Source organism: Diplotaxodon limnothrissa, linkage group LG3, assembly GCF_057381915.1.
Source record: "Diplotaxodon limnothrissa isolate DT_005_m linkage group LG3, D_limnothrissa_male_GT1.1, whole genome shotgun sequence".
Taxonomy (NCBI): domain Eukaryota; kingdom Metazoa; phylum Chordata; class Actinopteri; order Cichliformes; family Cichlidae; genus Diplotaxodon; species Diplotaxodon limnothrissa.
The window spans coordinates 1824160-1846226 of NC_140598.1; the positions used below are offsets into that span (position 1 = coordinate 1824160).

A 22067-nucleotide genomic window follows, 5' to 3' on the forward strand; every position below is an offset into this window, starting at 1 on the left:
ATAGTTACATGCGGCTGTCTTCTTGTTTGATGGCAGATACTCCCTTCACCCTGGCCAAAAAGGCTAAAATGACCAAAGAAAAAGAGGGAAACATCTAAACATCTAAGAGGTTTTTGGACAAAGTTTGTGTTTTTTCCATTGTTTAAGCACTGCTTCCAGCCAAGAGTGATACCATATATGCCCCATAGCTGCAGAAAAGGCTAACATTGTTATCTTCAGTAGCGCTTTTTGATACAGGCGACACGGGCAGTTGCCCGGGGCGGCATCGTGGTGGGGGGCGGCATCACGTGCATCGGCAAAAAAAAAGAAGAAAAAAAATTGCTCGTACTCATGCTGCCCCGACATCAGCCAGCGCATATTAGGAATGGCATATGCACCGATCGCTTTTCTATTGCCTTTTGCTGGGAGTAAGGGCTCCCTCTGTTAGCGAGGTGCGCCCAGGGAGGAGAGGGCGGGGCGGCGAGGATTCTCTGACCGGCTGGAGCAACATCTAATAACCAACTTGCAAAATAAAACAAAATAAAAACAAAACAACAAACACGAAAACACCAGACATCATGATACAGACTTATAATTTGCACCAATGTTTTTTCGAAATTCTATAAAGTGAGCGCGAGAGCCCTCGGTGCGCCTGCTCGCTGCTTAAGTCAAAGTAAAGTTTATTGACATCTCCGCTACATACAGTCCAGTACACTGTAAACCCGAATAAGTTACCAGAACTCAAAAAAATTGAGGCAATCGATTTCAACAAAACACCAATTCAGTTCATTCGTAGTGAGGAGACAGAAAAGACCATACATGGAAACCGTATGGGTAGACTAAACAAAGGTAAGTCCAAACAGTGCATCAAAATACATGTTTGTACTTTGATGCACTGTTTATATACACAGTAGTATCTGTTAGATACTTAAGGACACTCACAGTGCAGGTTCTGAAAAATCCAGAGACATCCTCACGCAGATAGACAGGAAGGGCGTGGAGAACGGTAGTGCGCTTGGTGTGGATATCATGGATTTCCTATTGCCAGATAAAAACAGAATTGTATATACTGGTGAGTTTTGCTGCGAGATCGATCAACTTTAGACCAGACAACAAACGACGGAGGCTCCGGAAAAGTGCAATCAAACGATGAGTTTTATTATCACAGGAGAACAACCAACCGTCAGCATACGGAATGTGTTGCTCTGACAAGAATACATTGGGTTCTGGTTTTATAGGACAAAATATCACACCTACGTCAATACAGTTCAAAAATACATGGTGACAGACGGGCAAAAGTTCAACCCGTGCAGACAAGGGTACATCACGTACACTTCTAATAACCCTTCACCGACATATAACTTCTCCTTTCTACATTGCTTGCCTTTTATGGTAATAACTTCAGGTCTTAGCATCTCTGAGAGCTAATAATGGACCCTCGTCATTAATTACTAAGTAGAGTACTTTTGCAGCCAGTCTCAAACTGAAGCAGAAGACGCTTAGGCCTTCACTCAGACCTGCTACTAGATTAATATGTGTATCGTAAGCGTGCATGCAATTAACCTGCTATGTTCTCATCTCCCCTCAGCATTTATCATCTGGACACTCTCACCAGTGAAGCTTAAAACCTTCTAGAATGGAACATCAACTCTAACCAAGCACATTTATGCATTGTGTATAAAATGAACTCAACCTATAAAAATAGAAAGGTCAATGTGATGACAGACATATTCAATGCAATATAAACCCTGTAGGAAATATTACTGATAAATGATACTGTGAAACATGTTATTAATACATTCTTCATAAGGCAGATTATATGGTAGCAATAAAAGAATCTCTGAATCCCAACAGTTTACTGAACAACAACAACAGTCAAATCAGAACATATGTCCACAAATAACCTGTTCACATCTTTAATACAGTCAGACAAATAGCAAACACAAAGTGGACTAATAGTAAAATTCAAAAAGCTCATTTAAATCATTGAACCTGTCCAATGTTCCACTGGTTCAACCTATGAAATGTGTAACAATCTATTATTACCTGTTCATCGTGAATTCTTAGAATTTCAGCCAGGGCATCTGCTGTCTTCCCAGTTTTTGATGCCTTCTGTCTGAATAAGGTCATCAGTCGAGGAAGATGGCGGTCAAGTTCAGCGTAGAATGTATTGGGCAGGTTCTGATTTGTAATCCGTTGAAACTCTGCATACAACTACAGCAGAAGGACAATACAGTTCAATTTGAAGAATCTCGCACACCTTTATAAAGCAGCAAAAAGCTGCCACATGAGTAAGAATTACAATTTTCATTTTAAAGAGAGCTGATCCATATTACCTCAGACTCCATTTTTAGAGCAGGCCAGAGGTCCAAGAGCTCCTTCACTGGTGGGCAGGACATCACTATGGTTTGTCTGCGCAGGGGAAATGTGGTCTCCATCAACTTTCTAATGAGGGGCAGGTTCTTCTCAGCCTTCTTGACTTCTTCAACAATTGCTTGCCTCAACTGGTCAAGGCTTGAAAGATCCTTTCCTTGGGGAAAGTTTGGTAGGAAGTTGACTTCTGCTCGCTTGGGTCTTTTAATGTTGGAATGTGAAGGTTCATTATCAGGATTACTTCTACTTCTTTTTCCAGCATTAACAGTGACCTCCTGACATCCAGCCCGTCTCATCTTGGTCCTTCAATTGCCCATTTTAAACCTGATGCTATTTTTCCATCCATTCCAGCCAGTCTCAGATCCTGCTTCCTTCAAGCAGGGATGTTTGGCTACAAGAGCCTCAGCAGCTTTTGCAATCTCTTTATCACTTGGGTAAGCCTTAAAACTATACATAGTAGATGCAAGCTTTTCTATAATGTCGTGCTTGAGGTCTCTAGTCAGCTTAAGGTGTCTGTTGCTCCTCTCATATTCGGCATTTCCATGTTGAAGTTTCAGTTCAACATCAAATGCAAATGTGGGAACTGGAAAAGGACCTTGAGGCCACCTACTGAGACGTTCTGGAGATGACACATCTGAAAGTAGATCAGTAGATGCAGTAGAGCTGGAGTCTTCTGAAAGTGAGATGTGCACAACAGCTTTTTCTGGCAATTCCTCAATGTCTGCAAGGGAAGTAAGTTTCCCGTCAAAGTCTGGATCTTCATAAAGCAAACTGAAGTCAAGGTCGATTTCCAGCTGTTCTTTTATAATCTTGATCAGTGCATCAACAGAGGCTGGTCGTGAGCTGAGTTTTAATTTTCTAGCCCGGTCTGTCTCAACAACACGAATAAGCATTGGTTGTTGGGGAGGTGCAGCTGCCATTGTACTAATGAAAAGACAAAATCAGGATGTTAAAAGGTACGATATAGAATATATTAATTGCTCAATTATACAGAGAGTGAATACAAACACAATAACTGATAAACAAAAGAACCATTCATTATTACCTGAACTCAGTTCTGTCTCACTTGAATGAACCGCTTGGGGGTCAGCAGCAGCGAGTCGTCTATCTTGTATGCCGAGAGAGGGACTGTATCGTTGAGATCAGACTGCAGGTGGATTGACAGGCTTGTGTCAGCAGTTGACAGCTCATAGGACCGCAGATGTTCAACATACCAGGACTCACAACACAGAAAAGATACATTGTGATTCACAAGGTAGATCTGTTTTATTTTGCTAAATTTCGACAGTCCACCACTGACTCCTACAGACAGAAACATTCCACAGACATAGTCTGTGCCACCAATGGTCACCTTTGATGTCTTGTAGATTGTGTCACTAGTTGTTTGTTCTCTAATGTGTGCTTGAGCAACCTCTGGTAGAGCTGAAACCAGAACAGAGTCAACCCTGGATGCCTGAGTTTTTGGCTTGAAAAATGATGGTGCAGCAAGATGATATGCCATCATGTGTTGGTGTCTGACTGCCATTGTCTTCAAAATATTTTTGAAGTTTTGAGTGTCACGCACCACTCTTTTGAAAAAGCGGTGCTTGGCCTCAAACCGCATGGTCCAAACGTGCAGCAGGGGCCCAAAGCACTTAACTAGAACAGGATAATGCTCCACGCAGTGATGTTTAGGACGGAGCCTAACCTCAGGGAAAACCTCTAGCAGTGCCTGTCTATGATCACTGATTTTGCACACAAAATAGTCTAAGGTTTCATCAGTAAATGATGGGCACAATGCTAACTCTACCACCTCTTTCAGCTCCATCAAAACTGCCCATACCTTATCACCCTCTGGTACTACACTGCCAACAAGCAATGGAAGAAGTCGGAGCAGAGTGGCATTTTCATGTCCATTACCTCCAATCGTTCCTCGAGAAAGAAACATTTTGTGAAGGGGCTGAGGTCTATCCACTTTATCGGTGTGCTGATATAGGAATGATGTAATCTTGTTATTCAAATACTCCAAAGTGAAGTACTTCAGCCGGATCATCTCTTTAACACAAAGAGAAAGCTCCATGGGAACAATACCTTCCAGAAGATCATGGAGTATATCTGGAGGAAACTCTGTGATTGTGTGGAAGTAATTCAGGGACTCACGCAAAACACAGCCACCTTTAACACCAAAGTGGCTGCTCAAAGTGTCACTTTCTTGAACGGTTTGTACATGTAGGTCATGGCTGGCTTCGGTTCTCTGAGGAAACCTTCTCTCTCTGACTTCAATTACTTGAAACTGTTCAATTGAGCCCATACAGAATCTGCAAACATGGCCTGCTCTAAATGACTCTACAAAGCCACCTAATCCATGAGCAGCCAAATTGTCAGCAGAAACACAAAAGATGGTGCCTCTGACATTCTGGCCAACTCTTTCAATGAAGACACCGTCTTGTTCCAGAGTACGAACATCACGCAGCAATGGAGCAAGTACAGCTGCATATCCATACTTACGGAGGTCTGTCACTTTTACCAGTATTGCTAGCTGTATAGCATGTAATGCTGATCGGTATTTTGGTGGTACATTAGCGAGGACCCAATATACAGCGCAAAGTTTGTGAATTTTGCGTGATGTGCCAAGTGGATTGGCAATTTCAAGCTCATCAATATATAGCTGGAGTGGTAGGATGAGATCCCCTGTTGACATTGGTGGCGCTGTCACTTGGTGTTCGCTCGCTCTGTGGTAGAGTATCACTTCCTGTTCCTGCTCAAACACAGTGGTGTTTCTGAGTAGCTTATTTACTTAGCAATTTAATTAAGAACTTTTAAATACATTCTTCTTTCATAGTATAATCTTCACGTGCTTCATCCGAAGAACACTTTCTGTGTACTCACTACCTAATTTATAGCCAAAGTATTCACTCACTTTCTCTGTACTGTTTTGCTAGCTTAGCTTAGCTCGTAGCCGACTCATTAGCACCATGGCTACTTCACCTGTCCCTACTGCACTTTCTTGCTCATTGTGTCAGATGTTTAGTTACTCCTCGGCCTCCTTTAGCAGTAATGATATCTGTAACAAATGTAGCATATTTGCAGCGCTGGAGGCCAGGATTACTGAATTGGAGACTCGGCTTCGCACCCTTCATTCACCCGTAGCTAGCCAGGCCCCTGTAGCTGGTGCAGCCGAACATAGCGTAGGCCCCGCTAGCTGTTCCCCGGCAGATCCCAAGCAGCTGGGGAAAGAGGGAGGCTGGGTCATGGTGAGGAGGAAGCATAGTCCTAAACAGAAGCCCCAGGTACACCACCAACCCATTCATGTGTCTAACCGTTTTTCCCCACTCGGCGACACACCCGCCGGGGGTCAAACTCTGGTAATTGGTGATTCTGTTCTCAGACATGTGAAGCTAGAGACACCGGCAACCATAGTCAATTGTCTTCCAGGGGCCAGAGCAGGCGACATTGAAGGAAATTTAAAACTGCTGGCTAAGGGTAAACGTAAATTCAGTAAAATCATAATTCACGTCGGCAGTAATGACACCCGGTTACGCCAATCGGAGGTCACTAAAATCAATATTGAATCAGTGTGCAACTTTGCCAAAACAATGTCGGACTCTGTAGTTGTCTCTGGTCCCCTCCCCAATCAGACCAGGAGTGACATGTTTAGCCGCATGTTCTCCTTAAATTGCTGGCTGTCTGAGTGGTGTCCCAGAAACGATGTGGGCTTCATAGATAATTGGCAAACCTTCTGGAGGAAACCTGGTCTTGTTAGGGGAGACGGCATCCATCCCACTTTGGATGGAGCAGCTCTCATTTCTAGAAATATGTACAAATTTATTAAACCCCCCAAAATATGACTATCCAGAGTTGGGACCAGGAAGCAGAGTTGCAGTCTTACACGCCTCTCTGCAGCTTCTCTCCTCCTGCTACCCCCCCAAAAACCCATCTCCATAGAGACTGTGTCAGCTCCCAAACAGACAAAAAACAAACTAAAAACCAGCAACAAACAACTTAAACATAAACAATTACAAAGAAAGAACAATACAGTATCCACATCTGAACCAAAGAGTAAAACAGTGAAATGTGGATTATTAAATATCAGGTCTCTCTCCTCCAAGTCTCTGTTAGTACATGACTTAATAATTGATCAACAAATCGATTTACTCTGCCTTACAGAAACCTGGTTGCAGCAGGATGATTATGTTAGTTTAAATGAATCAACACCCCCGAGTCATTCTAACTACCAGAAATCTCGGAGCACAGGCCGAGGGGGCGGTGTGGCAGCAATTTTTCACACCAGCCTATTAATTAATGAAAGACCAAGACAGACTTAATTCATTTGAAAGTCTGATGCTTAACATTGTCCACCCCAGCTGTGAAACTCAGAAACCAGTCTTACTTGTTATCATCTATCGTCCACCTGGGCCTTACACAGAGTTTCTGTCTGATTTCTCAGACTTTATATCTAATTTAGTTCTGAGCTCAGATAAAATAATTATTGTGGGTGATTTTAACATCCATGTAGATGCTAAAAATGACAGCCTCAACATGGCATTTAATCTGTTATTAGACTCAATTGGTTTCTCTCAAAATGTAAAAGAACCCACCCACCACTTTAATCACACTCTAGATCTTGTTTTAACATATGGCATCGAACCTGAACATTTAACAGTGTTTCCTGAAAACCCTCTGCTGTCTGATCATTTCCTGATAACATTTACTTTTACAATAATTGATTACACAGCGGTGAAGAGTAGACTTTATCAAAGTAGATGTCTTTCTGAAAGCACTGTAACTAAGTTTAAGAATATAATCCACCCACTGTTATCATCTCCAATGCCCTGTACCAACACAGAGCAGAGCAGCTATCTGAACGCTACCCCAACAGAGGTCGATTATCTTGTTAATAATTTCACCTCCTCACTACGTATGACTCTGGATACTGTAGCTCCTGTGAAAACTAAGGCCTCAAATCAGAAGTACCTGACTCCGTGGTATAATTCTCAAACACGTACCCTAAAGCAGATGACTCGTAATCTGGAGAGGAAATGGCGTGTCACAAATCTAGAGGATCATCATTTAGCCTGGAGAAATAGTTTGCTGCTTTATAAGAAAGCCCTCCGCAAAGCCAGAACATCTTACTATTCATCACTGATTGAAGAAAATAAGAACAACCACAGGTTTCTCTTCAGCACTGTAGCCAGGCTGACAAAAAGTCAGAGCTCTTTTGAGCCAACCATCCCTTTAACGTTAACTAGTAATGACTAGGGATGGGTATTGATAAGATTTTAACGATTCCGATTCCATTTTCGATTCTGTTTAACGATTCGATTCTTTATCGATTCTCTTATCGATTCTTTTTTTTTTTTTAAAAAGGAGAACACTAAGGTCGATTAGCTTAGAACTTTGTTTTATATCTTCTCTTTGAACAAGATAGAAATTTAGGAGTAACATGGCCTTACAAACCCAACACTGAGAGCTTCAGAGATCCAGCCTACGGCTCTTCAATGGGGTGTCACAGGGACCCCAGGAAAAAAAATTGTAAATGTAAAATAATAAAATAAATATTCTTCTGTAGCAATAACAAAGTATAACATAAATTGTTCTGTGGCAATTACACAAGAATATCCAGTAATGTCCCTGCCTACAATTAAACACATTCACTTACCGAAAATCGGGGGCATCTGCTGCGGCAAATGGGTTCAAGCCTTTGACCACAAACTGAGTCACTGCTCGGTGACATTCGTCTATCCTGGCCTGAAAGGAGACGCTACCGGTAGACTGCAGCGAGAACTGCCAGCGAGCACCAGCCAGACTCTGTCTCTCTCATCATGGTCACCTAAACGCACAGTAATGGCAGTAATGGCAGATAAGGCAGATCGCGCTAACATAATATGCACTGTTAGTTGATTATTTACCTGCCGCATTAACGGGAGAGGACGTGCAAACGTTACCGCTGCTGCTGGGTTGAGATTCACGAGTCCGGAGCGGAATTAAAAACACGTGTCATCGCGTGTTTTGTGAGCAAATGCTTTTGCATATTCGTAGTGTTTCCTCCCTTAAATGAAATATCTACTTTGCAAGTTGCCCTGTTGTCATCGGTTCTCATAAAGTATAATCAAACTTTTGAGCGTTTGAGCCGCTTAGGCGCCGTGTTTCCTGCCAGGTAAATGACGCTCCGCAACGTGGTGACGTCATTCGGGGCGACTGGAATCGATAAGGGAATCGTTTGCAAAAATGGCAAACGATTCCAAGTAATTGAAACAGTGGGAACCGGTTCTCAACAAGAACCGGTTTTCGATACCCATCCCTAGTAATGACTTCATGAACTTCTTCACAAATAAAATTTTTATCATTAGAGAAAAAATTACCAATAATCATCCCACAGATGTAATATTATCTACAGCTACTCTTAGTACCATTGATGTTAAGTTAGACTCTTTTTCTCCAATTGATCTTTCTGAGTTAACTTCAATAATTACTTCCTCCAAACCATCAACGTGTCTTTTAGACCCCATTCCTACAAAACTGCTCAAAGAAGTCCTGCCATTAATTAATTCTTCGATCTTAAATATGATCAACCTATCTCTAATAATCGGCTATGTACCACAGGCCTTCAAGCTGGCTGTAGTTAAACCTTTACTCAAAAAGCATCTCTAGACCCAGAAGTCTTAGCTAATTATAGGCCAATCTCCAACCTTCCTTTCATATCAAAAATCCTTGAAAGAGTAGTTGTCAAACAGCTAACAGATCATCTGCAGAGGAATGGTTTATTTGAAGAGTTTCAGTCAGGTTTCAGAGCTCATCACAGCACAGAAACAGCTTTAGTGAAGGTTACAAATGATCTTCTTATGGCCTCTGACAGTGGACTCATCTCTGTGCTTGTCCTGCTAGACCTCAGTGCAGCATTCGATACTGTCGACCATAATATCCTATTAGAGCGATTAGAACATGCTGTAGGTATTACAGGTACTGCGCTGCAGTGGTTTGTATCATATCTATCTAATAGACTCCAATTTGTGCATGTAAATGGAGAGTCCTCTTCACACACTGAGGTTAATTATGGAGTTCCACAGGGTTCAGTGCTAGGACCAATTCTGTTTACATTATACATGCTTCCCTTAGGCAGCATCATTAGAAGACATAGCATACATTTTCACTGCTATGCTGATGACACCCAGCTCTATCTGTCCATGAAGCCAGATAACACACACCAATTAGTTAAACTGCAGGAATGTCTTAAAGACATAAAGACCTGGATGGCCGCTAACTTTCTGCTTCTTAATTTAGATAAAACTGAGGTTATTGTACTCGGCCCTGAAAATCTTAGAAATATGGTATCTAAGCAGATTCTTACTCTGGATGGCATTACCTTGGCCTCCAGTAACGCTGTGAGGAACCTTGGAGTCATTTTTGACCAGGACATGTCCTTCAACGCACATATTAAACAAATATGTAAGACTGCTTTCTTCCATTTGCGCAACATCTCTAAAATTAGAAATATCCTGTCTCAGAGTGACGCTGAAAAACTAGTTCATGCATTTATTACTTCCAGGCTGGACGACTGTAATTCATTATTATCAGGATGTCCAAAAAACTCACTGAAAAGCCTTCAGCTAATCCAAAATGCTGCAGCAAGAGTCCTGACAGGGAGTAGAATGAGAGAGCAGATTTCTCCTGTTTTGGCTTCCCTTCATTGGCTTCCTGTTAAATCCAGAATTGAATTCAAAATCCTGCTCCTCACATACAAGGTCTTAAATAATCAGGCCCCATCTTATCTTAATGACCTTGTAGTACCATATCACCCTATTAGAGCACTTCGCTCTCGCTCTGCAGGCCTACTTGTTGTTCCTAGAGTATTTAAAAGTAGAATGGGAGGGAGAGCCTTCAGTTTTCAGGCCCCTCTTCTGTGGAACCAGCTTCCAGTTTGGATTCAGGAGACAGACACTATCTCTACTTTTAAGATTAGGCTTCAAACTTTCCTTTTTGCTAAAGCATATAGTTAGGGCTGGACCAGGTGACCCTGAATCCTCCCTTAGTTATGCTGCAATAGATGTAGGCTGCCGGGGGATTCCCACGATGCATTGAGTTTTTCCTTTCCAGTCACCTTTCTCACTCACTGTGTATTAATAGACCTCTCTGCATTGAATCATATCTTTTATTAACCTCTGTCTCTCTTCCACAGCATGTCTTTATCCTGTCTTCCTTCTCTCACCCCAACCGGTCGCAGCAGATGGCCCCGCCCCTCCCTGAGCCTGGTTCTGTCGGAGGTTTCTTCCTGTTAAAAGGGAGTTTTTCCTTCCCACTGTCGCCAAAGTGCTGCTCATAGGGGGTCATATGATTGTTGGGTTTTTCTCTGTATCTATGAAGCGCCTTGAGGCGACTTTTGTTGTGATTTGGCGCTATATAAATAAAATTGAATTGAATTGAATTGACAGCAAGTCATTTTCAAGGAAATGAGAGCCATCAGAGCATGATGCATATTGACCAGATGCAGTATTTGGTTCAGTAATCTTCTTAAGAATGTCTGTATTTTTAAACAACTCTTGAATCATTGAAAGGATAGGAACATACATGCTGGTATGTCCAGGTTGATCCAGCTGATACTCCACTGGCATTACACAAGGGTAGTTGCACTCAATAAAGGTTTTTTTGCGCTTGGTTGAACTCAACTCAGCACCTTTTAGAGGTTATTGTAGAGATAACATTGCAGTCCATGACAGTGGCAACAACTTCACTCAGTGTAGGTTCTGCAATACTGTGACCGTTTCTCTGCAATATGTCACTAACTGCATCTTTGATCAACGGCTCAGATAAGGAGAAGATCTGATTAAAGTGTTCTACTATTTCTTGAGTAGCCGTGTTTGAGACATGGAGGATAGCCTGCATCTTTAGGAATAAGGAAGACACATTTTTTTTAAGTTGATTTCTTAGACTGTCAGTGTCACACTGATCATCATTCCCCACTTCTGGCCTGGGCATTCTTCATGCGAGTCACTAGCTACTTCAGAAATACTGGCTTGGAGATTATGGGGATCCTCACTGACAATATCACTTTGAAAGTCTGTTGCAAGACTTGCTTGGTGTGCTCTACTTTTATGGGAATTGAATGAAGAGTACACATTTGTGCTATACCTACAATCCTTATATGGGCATGTCACTGTTTCATGATTTTTCAAATGCTTTCTGAGATGACTGAAAAGGCCTGTTTCAGAAAAGGGTTGCTGAAATGTGCATAAAGGGCATTTAAATAACACAGGCCTCTGACTCTGCTCTGCACAACTGCTAAGTTGTGCTGTATGATATCTTGACAAATGAGTACTCAGTGCATTAAGTGTCTGAAATGTACAATGCAATCAGTGTAGAGGCATGGAAGAGGGCCGATTCGGGAATAGTGGCTGTGCTGCAGCCTGTAGTGTCTAAATAACTGTATTCTGGAGGTGAAGGAAGCTGCGCACAACTTACACTGCCAGATCATGTTAGAAACTGTTTTCCTCAAAACAATTTGTTTTACATAAGAAAGTAAAGTTGGTTTAGTAGTTAGTTTAACATATTTTTAAGACAACTCGAGAGAGAGCGAGAGAGGTGATTGGTAGAAGAATTCACAAAATGAATTACCTGGTATCTTTATCACATCCCCAGTTCTCTTCCTTCCTGTGGAACTGTCAGGTGGTCCAGCGTCCGGTCTCTCCATTAAAGTAGGTGTGTAATGTTTTCCTGGCTAACATCAGCTGTGTGCAGCTTAGTTCCAGCACAAATCTAGTGGACTGATAGTAGAGCAGCAGCTTCCTCTGCCTCACACTGCTGTCTGACTGCATCCAGCTGACACTGACATGAAGCAGGAAAGAAGCAGCTGATATTTGGACAGCACACATGATGGAAAGCAGGATTTCAGCTGATGTGCACATGAATGATTTGTGTTTCCTCTGCAGGTAGAAAGTGTGTGTGAGCTGAGCAGCATGGATCAGTGTGAGGACAGAGAGGAGGGAGCCCCTCCCTCTAAAAGCACTCTGTGTGGGGAACATGAGAGCCAGACCAAAGCTCAGAGGTGAGATGACCATCTCTAACTGTCCATGACTCTTCTCCATGTCACAGCTCAGCACTCACATCACTGCTCCATCATTATTCACAGGAACCAACCTGGACCTCCACCCAGCTCTGTGTCCTGTAAGAGTGACCGATCTAATGGTCACATCATTGATTTTAAACACCAGCCTGTGTCTGCTGCAGAGAGGTGAGCTGTTAGTAACATGAACTCCTTGATTTAACTGATTGATGTTGTTGGATATAAACTGCAATGCAAACATATCAATCCCTCTATCTAGGGCTGAGCAATATGGCCTAAAATCCATATCGCGGTATAATTTGAAGCATGTGTGGTAACGATATATATCGCGATATATTCTTTTCTTCTGTATAACGTATTTTCCACCCTATAACTTTAACAAATTTCCCACGTGTGGGACTAATAAAGGTTATCTTATCTTATCTTATAAGGCACACTTAAAATCCTTTAATTTTCTCAAAAATCGAGAGTGTGCCTTATGTATGAATTCTGGTTGATCTTACTGACCTCGAAAAATGTTTTAGTACAACTTTGGTAAGCCGCACTGCTTGATGGATTGTCAGAGCATTACGGCTGCCATAGTGAGGAGCTTCGCGGAGTAATCTGGGTCCAAAACTCCGTCCATTCAGGTCCCAAAGTCAAACGAACACTAAGAGTTAAAAAAGTTCTAAATTCTTTCATCTTTAATAAAATCATCAGCGTTGCTGCTTTAGCAGGTGTAACAATTAAGTTTAACATCCAGGCATCCATGAAAACAGAATTTATTAAATTTAACGGAGTTAGAAGTTAGCAGGAAGTTAGCTGGCTAGTGTCCACCTAAACATTTGATACCATGTTCTGACAGAGATTTTTGAAACTAATTCAAACGTACAGCTCTGCTATCACTTCCAACATAAATGAAGACAGAAAACTAAACAGCAGTGACGTTTGTAGGGTTACTGAAGTTGGACTAGCTGCTATATAATGTTGTGCTACGTGATTGCTAGCGACACAGCTATGTTAGCATAACATTAGCACAGTGAAGCTGGAGGATGAACGCTAACTCTTTTTCCACTCGATAAAAGTTAGCGTGACGGATTCTGGTGGTCAGGGACAAATGCAATCGCATAGCAGGATGCTGTACACGGACCAAACGTCAGTCAGGAGAACAACTGAGATTATTCATCCACAATACGAGGTTAGTCATTCATATACTGCAACAACATGGGAACAGAGCAGCTGCAGAGAATTCAGCATTAATGAATCAATGTTACGGAAGTAGAGGAAGCGCAGTTTTTGGCTTTCCCCATATTTCAAAAGTGCTTCATTTATTTGCTATGGCTGTCGCCCGCCATAATTTGCAGATGATAATGGCTGTAGGCGCTGCGATGCTTTCGACCAAAACAGGCACAGCCTGGTGACATCATCAACATGCGCTATCGCGATAGAGCGGTGTAGTCAAAGTCTCTATCGTTGGCCCAATTTATATCGTTTATATCGTATATCGTTTATATCGCCCACCCCTACCTCTATCCCATTTAAACTTTCTCTTAAAAACAAGCCTTTGGTTTCTAAACAACTGAAAATCCCCTTCAGCAAGCAGGAAGTGAAACATGAAAATTTATTTCAACATGAGCTAAAGCAAAAAGTAACTGACTGAAAGATGTTGTATTTCATCTATCTATCTAGAGAGGGTGAGAAGGAAGGATATAAGAGATATAGATATAAATAAATAAATAAAACAAGCAAGCTGCAGAGACTTGTTAATATTTGAAATATCTTCATCAGATCCAGAACTGACGTAAGGAGAGGTAAAAAACAAACAAAGAAACAAAAAAAAAAAACATGGCCATCTGACGAAAGAACTTTTCTGTGTGTGTGTAGAAGTGCACAAAAATAGTGAAAAGAGCTCTGTTTAAGAAAGTTGTCTGGTGTGACATTACAGACAAACAAAAAAAAGCAGGTTGCATTTTAGGTTGTAATGCTTTGTTATATTATTCTGACTCTTCATGGTTCCTCCACAGTGTGGACCAGCAGAGCTCAGAGGTTCCCAGTGGTCAGTCTGCCCAGCAGCATCAAACACAGCTGGACTCCATATTTATGGTCTGTACATGTACAACAACTACTTTTACATCTATTCTGTTCACAGTCATCACCATGCTGGGTTGTGGATCAGAAGGTAGAGCCAGCTTTCCTTTGAACAGAATGTTGTGGTCAGATTTCTGCCTCCACTAAACTGCAAATACATCGGCAAATATCAAGCACATCTCAGTATTTTAGGAAAAAAAAAGCAAACCGTACACTATGGCATCTGGCAGGCCAAAATTAATAAATGGAATAAAATAACATTTTATTTAGAAGAGCTTTTCGAGACAATTGAGTAAACCTTACAAGCAATGGAATAACAGAGCAGGTCAGCCACTAACCAGAAGGTTGGTGGCTCGATCCCAGGCTGCTCCAGTCTGCATGCCAAATATCCTTGGGCAAGATACTAACCCCATGTTGCTCTCCGATGCGTCCATCGGAGTATGAACGGTAGATACTTAGCACTTAAGAGCTCAGAATGTGAATGGATGTGATTGGGTGAATGAAATAGTTGTATAAAGCTCTTTGAGTGCTCAGAAAGAGTAGAAAAGTGCTATATAAGAACCAGTCCATTTACAAGATCAGATATGGAGGTTTGACTTTAGGGAGAAACTTTAAAGTAAGAAGCAGAATCTAAAATCAATGTGATATTTCACATGAAGCCAGTGAAGTGGTTGAAGGACAGTAGTAAGGGGTTCCATTAATGGCACAAGCAGCTGTGTGTGTGGTAATCTAGCAAAGATAAATTATAATAATCCATATGGAATATACCCAGAGCTTGTACAAGAATAGGAGTAGTGTTAGCTGTGGGGAATGATAACTAATATTATTTCATATTATTATTTTTCAGAGGGAATTCAGGAGAATTATCTGTCATTTAAAAAGATTTAATTTGCTTCAGCAGCTGAATTACAAGTTTACAGCGCTGGAGCTTTGTGTGAACCAGGTAGGGCTGGGTTTCAATTTTTGATTTTCCGATTAAAATTGATTCTAGCTTGAATAATGTGATATTGATTCATTAAAATCCTCAATCATTTTTTTATGATAAATGTATTTTGCCAGAAACGCCAGAATCTCAGGTTAAAGCTTTCATTTCAACAACCACCAAACAGCAAAAACAGTAAATGAGAGCAAGTAAATGGTTTCCACACAAAGTCATAAAAAACTGTCACGGTCAACGAGGCGAGCCATGTGGAATTTATTAAAGGACCCAAGATGCAGGCACAAGTGATGTGAGTGGGTTTTTATTGAGGAGGAATACAAACAGAAAAGGCAAAGGTGTGGACGGACTAAGCAAAACCTAAACTGGAGAAAGCTAACAAAACACAGACCGGAAATGGCGAAGCAGGGAGACGCAGGTAGATCAGAATCAGAATCAGAATACTTTATTGATCCCTGGGGGAAATTATTTTTTGTTACAGTGCTCCATTTTAAACCAACATTAAGACAAGACAGACAATACGCTAACTAAGAATAGTACAATATATACATATATATACATACATACATACATAAGTCACTTATAAATAAATAGTTGGAAAAGAAACATGTGTAGCTGTAGCAGCAAACAGTGTGTTAAGTGGATGCGTTGTACAGGGAGATGGCCACAGGCAGGAATGATTTCCTGTGTCGTTCAGTGGTGCTTTTCGGTAATCTCAGTCTCTCACTGAACGTGCTCCTGTGACCCAGAATGAAGCAGCGAATTAATACAGATGACGGAGGGGGATAACGCAGAAAAACACCAAGTAACGCAGACGAACCAGCAACAGGCAGGAGAACATACAGGGCTTAAATACACACAGCAGTACTCAAGGGATGGGAGACAGGAGGGAACACACCTGGGAGAAATCACAGCTGACGAGACAGGGGAAATGTAAACTGGACATACTCACATAAGACAAGGACCTTCAGAATAAAACAGGAAACTAACAGACACAGAGGACAAGACACTGAACTTAACAGACAAGTAAGTCGAAACTTTTCGTAAGTCGAAGCATCCGTCACGCCTTTTGAGTGAGGCAATACTGAACGATAGGCTATAGGCTAATTGCTAACTAGAACAACAATACGTCGTTCAAGTGGAACAGTGAAGCGCAATTACGAAAGCCAAGGGGTTGTCACATGATTCGGAAGGCATTGTGGGCATTGTAGGCTCAGCCAATCAGAGCCAGCGGATTTCATTACTCGGGCATTTTGCCGTAACACGGGCAGAAATATTGAGTTCAGTGCCTTCATAACTTGAATTTTTAGTTAAATGGGGTATTCGTAAGTCGGGGTTCCACTGTACCTGTATACACTAGAAATGTAATCGTAGTTAGTTTCATAATGTGTGTAATCATATATACTCATATATACTATGCATACTCACAATGAAGTGGTTTTGTAGTGGAGTCACTGTGTTAAGCATCTAACCTGCATGTTCAAATCATATGACCCATATATTTAGGCGAAATATATCCACGTATTAATGAAAAAAAGATTTGTGCCACGTGTTGTATGAATAAATGTTGATTAATACTGTTCAAAAATGTAACAGTGATCAGTAAGAAACCTTCGATAGCGTTACGGCCTACTGTGACTAGTCCAATAAAGGGTCAATTCCACTTGGCACCATTAAGGTATGTGCATAGGACCCTGCTCGGCATGCGACTGCATTTAACTGTACAGCACATGCACGCAGTGGTTTGAGACAGCTGTGCAGCAGAGGCATGCAGTTGTTTGGATGGCTGCAAAATCAAGTTCCTGCGGCCTTTTCTGGGGCTATAAGCCAAAAAACCATGAACCCCCGCAACTAGCTATAAGATAAATGCATAACACCCTCTAATGGCTATAAGGAAAAAAACATAGGGCTCCTTAAGCTGCCACAAAATAAAAGCATCCAGTTATGTGAAGGGCTGGATTAACTGATTAACTGCCTTTCTGTAGACTTTGAGACTCACTTTGGCCATAAAGCTGACAAAGGGACCCTATGCAGTGATGGATGAGAGATTGGTCTGCAAGAAGTTATGGTGTTGGCTTGTGTATATCATAAGTGGAAGATGAAAAGGGAAAAACAGAGGATGAAAGAATACCTTAAAACGGGAGGGGGTATCATTGTCCCTATATAAGAGGAGTCCAATATGCATTGGGGGAACCTTTGTCCATTGTTGTCCGGTTTGTGTGATTTCTGCTCTGCATGCACTTACAGTGAACACACCGGGGGAGCTTTTTGCTTTTTCCTATGTTTTGCTGAACTTGATTGTTCAATAAAAAAACTTGCATGTTTATCAAATGTGAAGCTTAGTTTTTATCTTCTTTTGCTGCTGGTTCAGTAAATTTTGGTTGGAGAGTGACAAAACCTGCAGCATCAGAATCTTTTGAGTAGCAAATTGAGGAGATGGTTCAGCCGCCACTCTGGTTACAAGGGAGTAGGCTCCTGCGTTTAGATGCCAATTTAAAGTCCCCAAAATACAAAAGTTACAGGAAAAAAACACAGTTCTATCATCATTAAAACCCTCTTACCTTTGCTGTATTGCTTTCATCATGATAAAATCACACTTCCTGCACAGCTCCTCTCTCTCTCTCTCTCTCTCTCTCTCTCTCTCTCTCTCTCTCTCTCTCTCTCTCTCTCTCTCTCAGTGTATTTCCAAGAACAGTTTTCCATCTCAAATCTCTGATTTCTGTATTATTTGCTTGCTTAGTATGCATCAGCCTACCATTGTGTACAGCACTGTTGGCCACTGTTTTTTTTTTTTTTTTTTTTTTTTTTTCAAAATTACTTCCAACAATTCAATTCAATTCAATTTTATTTATATAGCGCCAAATCACAACAAAAGTCATCTCAAGGTGCTTTATATTGTACAGTAGATACAGAGAAAAACCCAACAATCATATGAACCCCTATGAGCAAGCACTTTGGCAACAGTGGGAAGGAAAAACTCCCTTTTAACAGGAAGAAACCTCCGGCAGAACCAGGCTCAGGGAGGGGCGGGGCCATCTGCTGCGACCGGTTGGGGTGAGAGAAGGAAGACAGAATGAAAGACATGCTGTGGAGGAGAGACAGAGGTTAATAACAGATATGATTTGATGCAGAGAGGTCTATTAAAGGTCACCTGATCGAACCCTAACTATATGCTTTACCAAAGAGGAAAGTTTGAAGCCTAATCTTAAAAGTAGAGATAGTGTCTGTCTCCCAAATCCAAACTGGAAGCTGGTTCCACAGAAGAGGGGCCTGAAAACTGAAGGCTCTGCCTCCCATTCTACTTTCTCTTTAAAATTATGCCAAATTGCAAAACGGTTAGCTGTTGCTCTAATAAATCCTCTGTAACATTACTCTGCTTCAGCAGCATTAGATAATGTCCATATGTTGATTCATGGTTTTCTTTTGTTTTTGTTCTACTGCAGAATTTTTTTTTAATTTTTTTTGGGGGGGGGGGGGGGGTTGTTGCCTGTCCGGTTTGGTTCTTTAGCCATCAGAATTATTGTCTGATGGCTGATGTTTGTATCTGTGTGTGCCTGTATGTCTGTGTCTATATGTCAGGTTGGGTATCAGACGCCACCTCTCTGGGGACATCTCAGGCCCTCCAAGGTTTGGAGGCCTATCTCCCCCCACCACCACTTCCCCTGCCAGTGGCGGACTCCCTCAGACATCGGTGCGTTGGTGGTTCTTTGTGTCTGGGGATGGGCGTCCAGGTACACACCGGCTCACTCCTTGGCGGCCGCTTATCGGGGCCTGGAGCCTGGGGCTCGTTCGGGCCACTTCGGAGGTGGGGTGCCCCCGGCCTCTCGGCCTGGGGCTCGGTCACTCAGGCACAGCTGGCTGCCGGCGGAGCTCACGGGCGCGTCACTGCAACTCCCCCTGGCTTCTGCTCCGCGGCTGCTGAGTGAGCCCTCATCTGGGACTCTCCTCAGCTCTTACTGGGACAGTGGCGTGGCTGCCCCTCTGTGGGTCTTCCTTGGTCTCTTGTGTTCTGGGGGCCTCTGGATGTCTGGAGTCTTGATCTCCTCCATACCTGCTTGATACCATAGAGGACAGGGCTGTGGCTCCCCACACTCCCTAGCAGATCATTACATGGAGAAACCTTTGGAATGCAAGCATGCTGATCCACACAGGTATGCACACAGGTGTACACATGGGTATTCACAGACGCGGACTACAGCTTTCTTGTTTCTTGTTGTCATCGTAGCTGTGGTTCATGCTCAGGCTGTGTAGCCAATGCAACAGCCAGTGTTTGTTGTATTTCTTCTTTTAAATCCACTAACACAGCCACCATTTGTTTAGCTTTAACTTTTTTCTTGTTGACCTCTGATTCATTTTCTTCCTTTTGATGCTTAAGCAGCCTTTTGGTTTGTTGTTTAGTCTTTCGCTCTGAATTCTCTCTGTCTCCCCTAACATGATGTTGGAAGACCTCACTCCACAATCAATCTGTCATAACATTCAAACCAACCACTCCATCAAGAAAGTCTTGCACAGATCTTGGCAACCCAATTTCACACCAATTCCTCCACAAGTGTACGGTTGCCTCACTCCTATCAAGCCACATTCCTGTGTGATGTTCCCAGAGTTTGGCTGCTCATTCCAGATATTAAGTCAAGGACTCATTGGCTTCCAACTTCAATCCATTATGTATCCTTAGATCTTTCATTCCCGGGTACTGGGTTCTCATATGTTCCCACAGGGCATTTCTGGAGGGATCAAAGCGATACCTATCACAGGTTCCAGATCCAATCCCAATTCCCTCCAAGAGTCTCCGTGCACTGTGTACCCCTTCTGTTCGAAAAGGCACAAATGTCTCCAATGGCAAGTGTCTCTCCTGTTGTGTTGTCTTCAAAAGTCAAAATCAATGCTGGTGCTCCAGCAGATAAAGGTGGTAATTTTCTCACTAGTTCTTCTATATCATAGGTGTCAAACTCTGGCCCGCAGGCCAAATTTGGCCCGCAGCCTAATTACATTTGGCCCGCGAAGCCATACCAAATTACTATTAGAGCTGGCCTACTGGTATTATACAGCTAATATATACATTTTTTAGTATTAAGCTTTGCTTGTTCCATATTCAGTTTTTTAGCAAAACTTGTTTGAGTCCATAAGAAGAGATTCATTGTTAAATCTGGAGGAAGATATTTTTCAATAAATATTAATGTTAGCCCGCGACCTTGTTCTAGTTTTGAATTTTGGCCCACTGTGTATTTGACTTTGACACCCCTGCTCTATATCTTCGAGAAAAACTGGTTCTCCTGTTGTTGTCATGTGAACAAGTGGCTGACCAGTCTGGTCCGGCAGACACCGGTGCCTGTGTTGATAGACGCAGGTATTTCTCAATAATCAATTTCATCCTCCGTGTCATTTTTTTCCTCCTGGTTCCTTGATGTTGGTTCCCAGATCTAATTCTGATCCAGTTGTGTCCTCTTTTTCCCATTCATCCCAATATTTCCCAATATAAACTGTACTCAACAAGGCAATCTTTGTCTTTCTTATTTGTTTTGTCAGTTTTGATTTTTCCTTGACCTGATGACGTGCCTCAGTTTTCTTGGCATGTTTTTTACTGAGAGCCGCAGTCTCCTCCTCATGGTCATTTTCGGTGTTTTCTTTCTGATTCTCAGAATATGAGTCATTCATCCTCTCCTTTCTGCCAGTCTACTGTTCTCCTATTGGAATCTCCTGAGTTCTTATTGGAGGAATTGGTGTGGAATCTCCTCGTAGCTTGTCTGTTGGAAGAAAGGGGTTTTGGAAGGAATTATGGGATGAAGAGGGGGGATCTCCTTCTGACCAGGGCCCCAGCATCCATGTGCTTTTCTTACCTGACATCTGTGCCTTTTGAGCTTGCTTACCTATGGCTGCATCCTCTCTGGTAGTCATGTCAGACCAATCTCTTGTTAGCCTTTTCTTCAATTTCATGGCCCCCTCTTGTACAAGGGAACACCTTCTCTGCTCCACACTCTGTTCACCACCATCCTGTTGTTTTTCTTCCTTTGCATCAGGTTTTCCCTCAGATGTGACGCCCCTTCTCAGTGAATTCAGGTTCACTGGATGACCGCCGTCCCCAGGTGTGCCGTCAGATTTAGGTAAACTCAAACAGTCAGGTAGTTCAGGGTGGAGTTTAAGCACTGTAGAAGCTCCAGGTGTTGTAGTTGGCAGCCCAGTTCATTGTGATGATGTTTGTAATTTTTGGTCTTTCACCTTGTAACTTGTAGTCTGGATCTTGGACTCTTACTTGTCTTCCGTTTTCTCTTAGCATCGAGTAGCACATATCTATGGTTGTCATCATGTGCTGACACTTTTTGTCTATTTCCTTCCTCTTGGAACCCCCTGATTTCCTCCCTTCATCCTTCTATTGTGAGTGTGCTTGCTCATGTTCTTCATTAGCTTGTTTCACCATCTGGAATATGGTTGCACTCCAACACCAAACTGTTTATCAAACAAAGCCAAGTCAATCTAATATTTAATTTTTCAGAAACATCAGATTATTTGTTGGACAAAAACAAGGTTCAATTCACTATTTACCTTCCAGAAACATTTAACCATATCAGATAAAAGCAAAGGTCAATTTAGTGTTTACTGTTTCATAAATATTAAATTGGTTATCAAAGCAAAAAAAAAGTTCAGCTAGAATTAAATTAAAATCATTTGACCATTTAT

The 22067-nt window shown here is 42.0% G+C and overlaps 1 protein-coding gene and 1 pseudogene across 4 annotated transcripts in view; both read right to left on the reverse strand.

Annotated features, from left to right (window-relative positions):
• The window catches only part of LOC146634253 (NACHT, LRR and PYD domains-containing protein 3-like), a 675133-nt gene that overhangs the window by 285771 nt on the left and 367295 nt on the right, over positions 1 to 22067 (reverse strand). The window lies entirely within an intron of this gene.
• Positions 847 to 2909, reverse strand: LOC146634262 (uncharacterized; annotated as a pseudogene).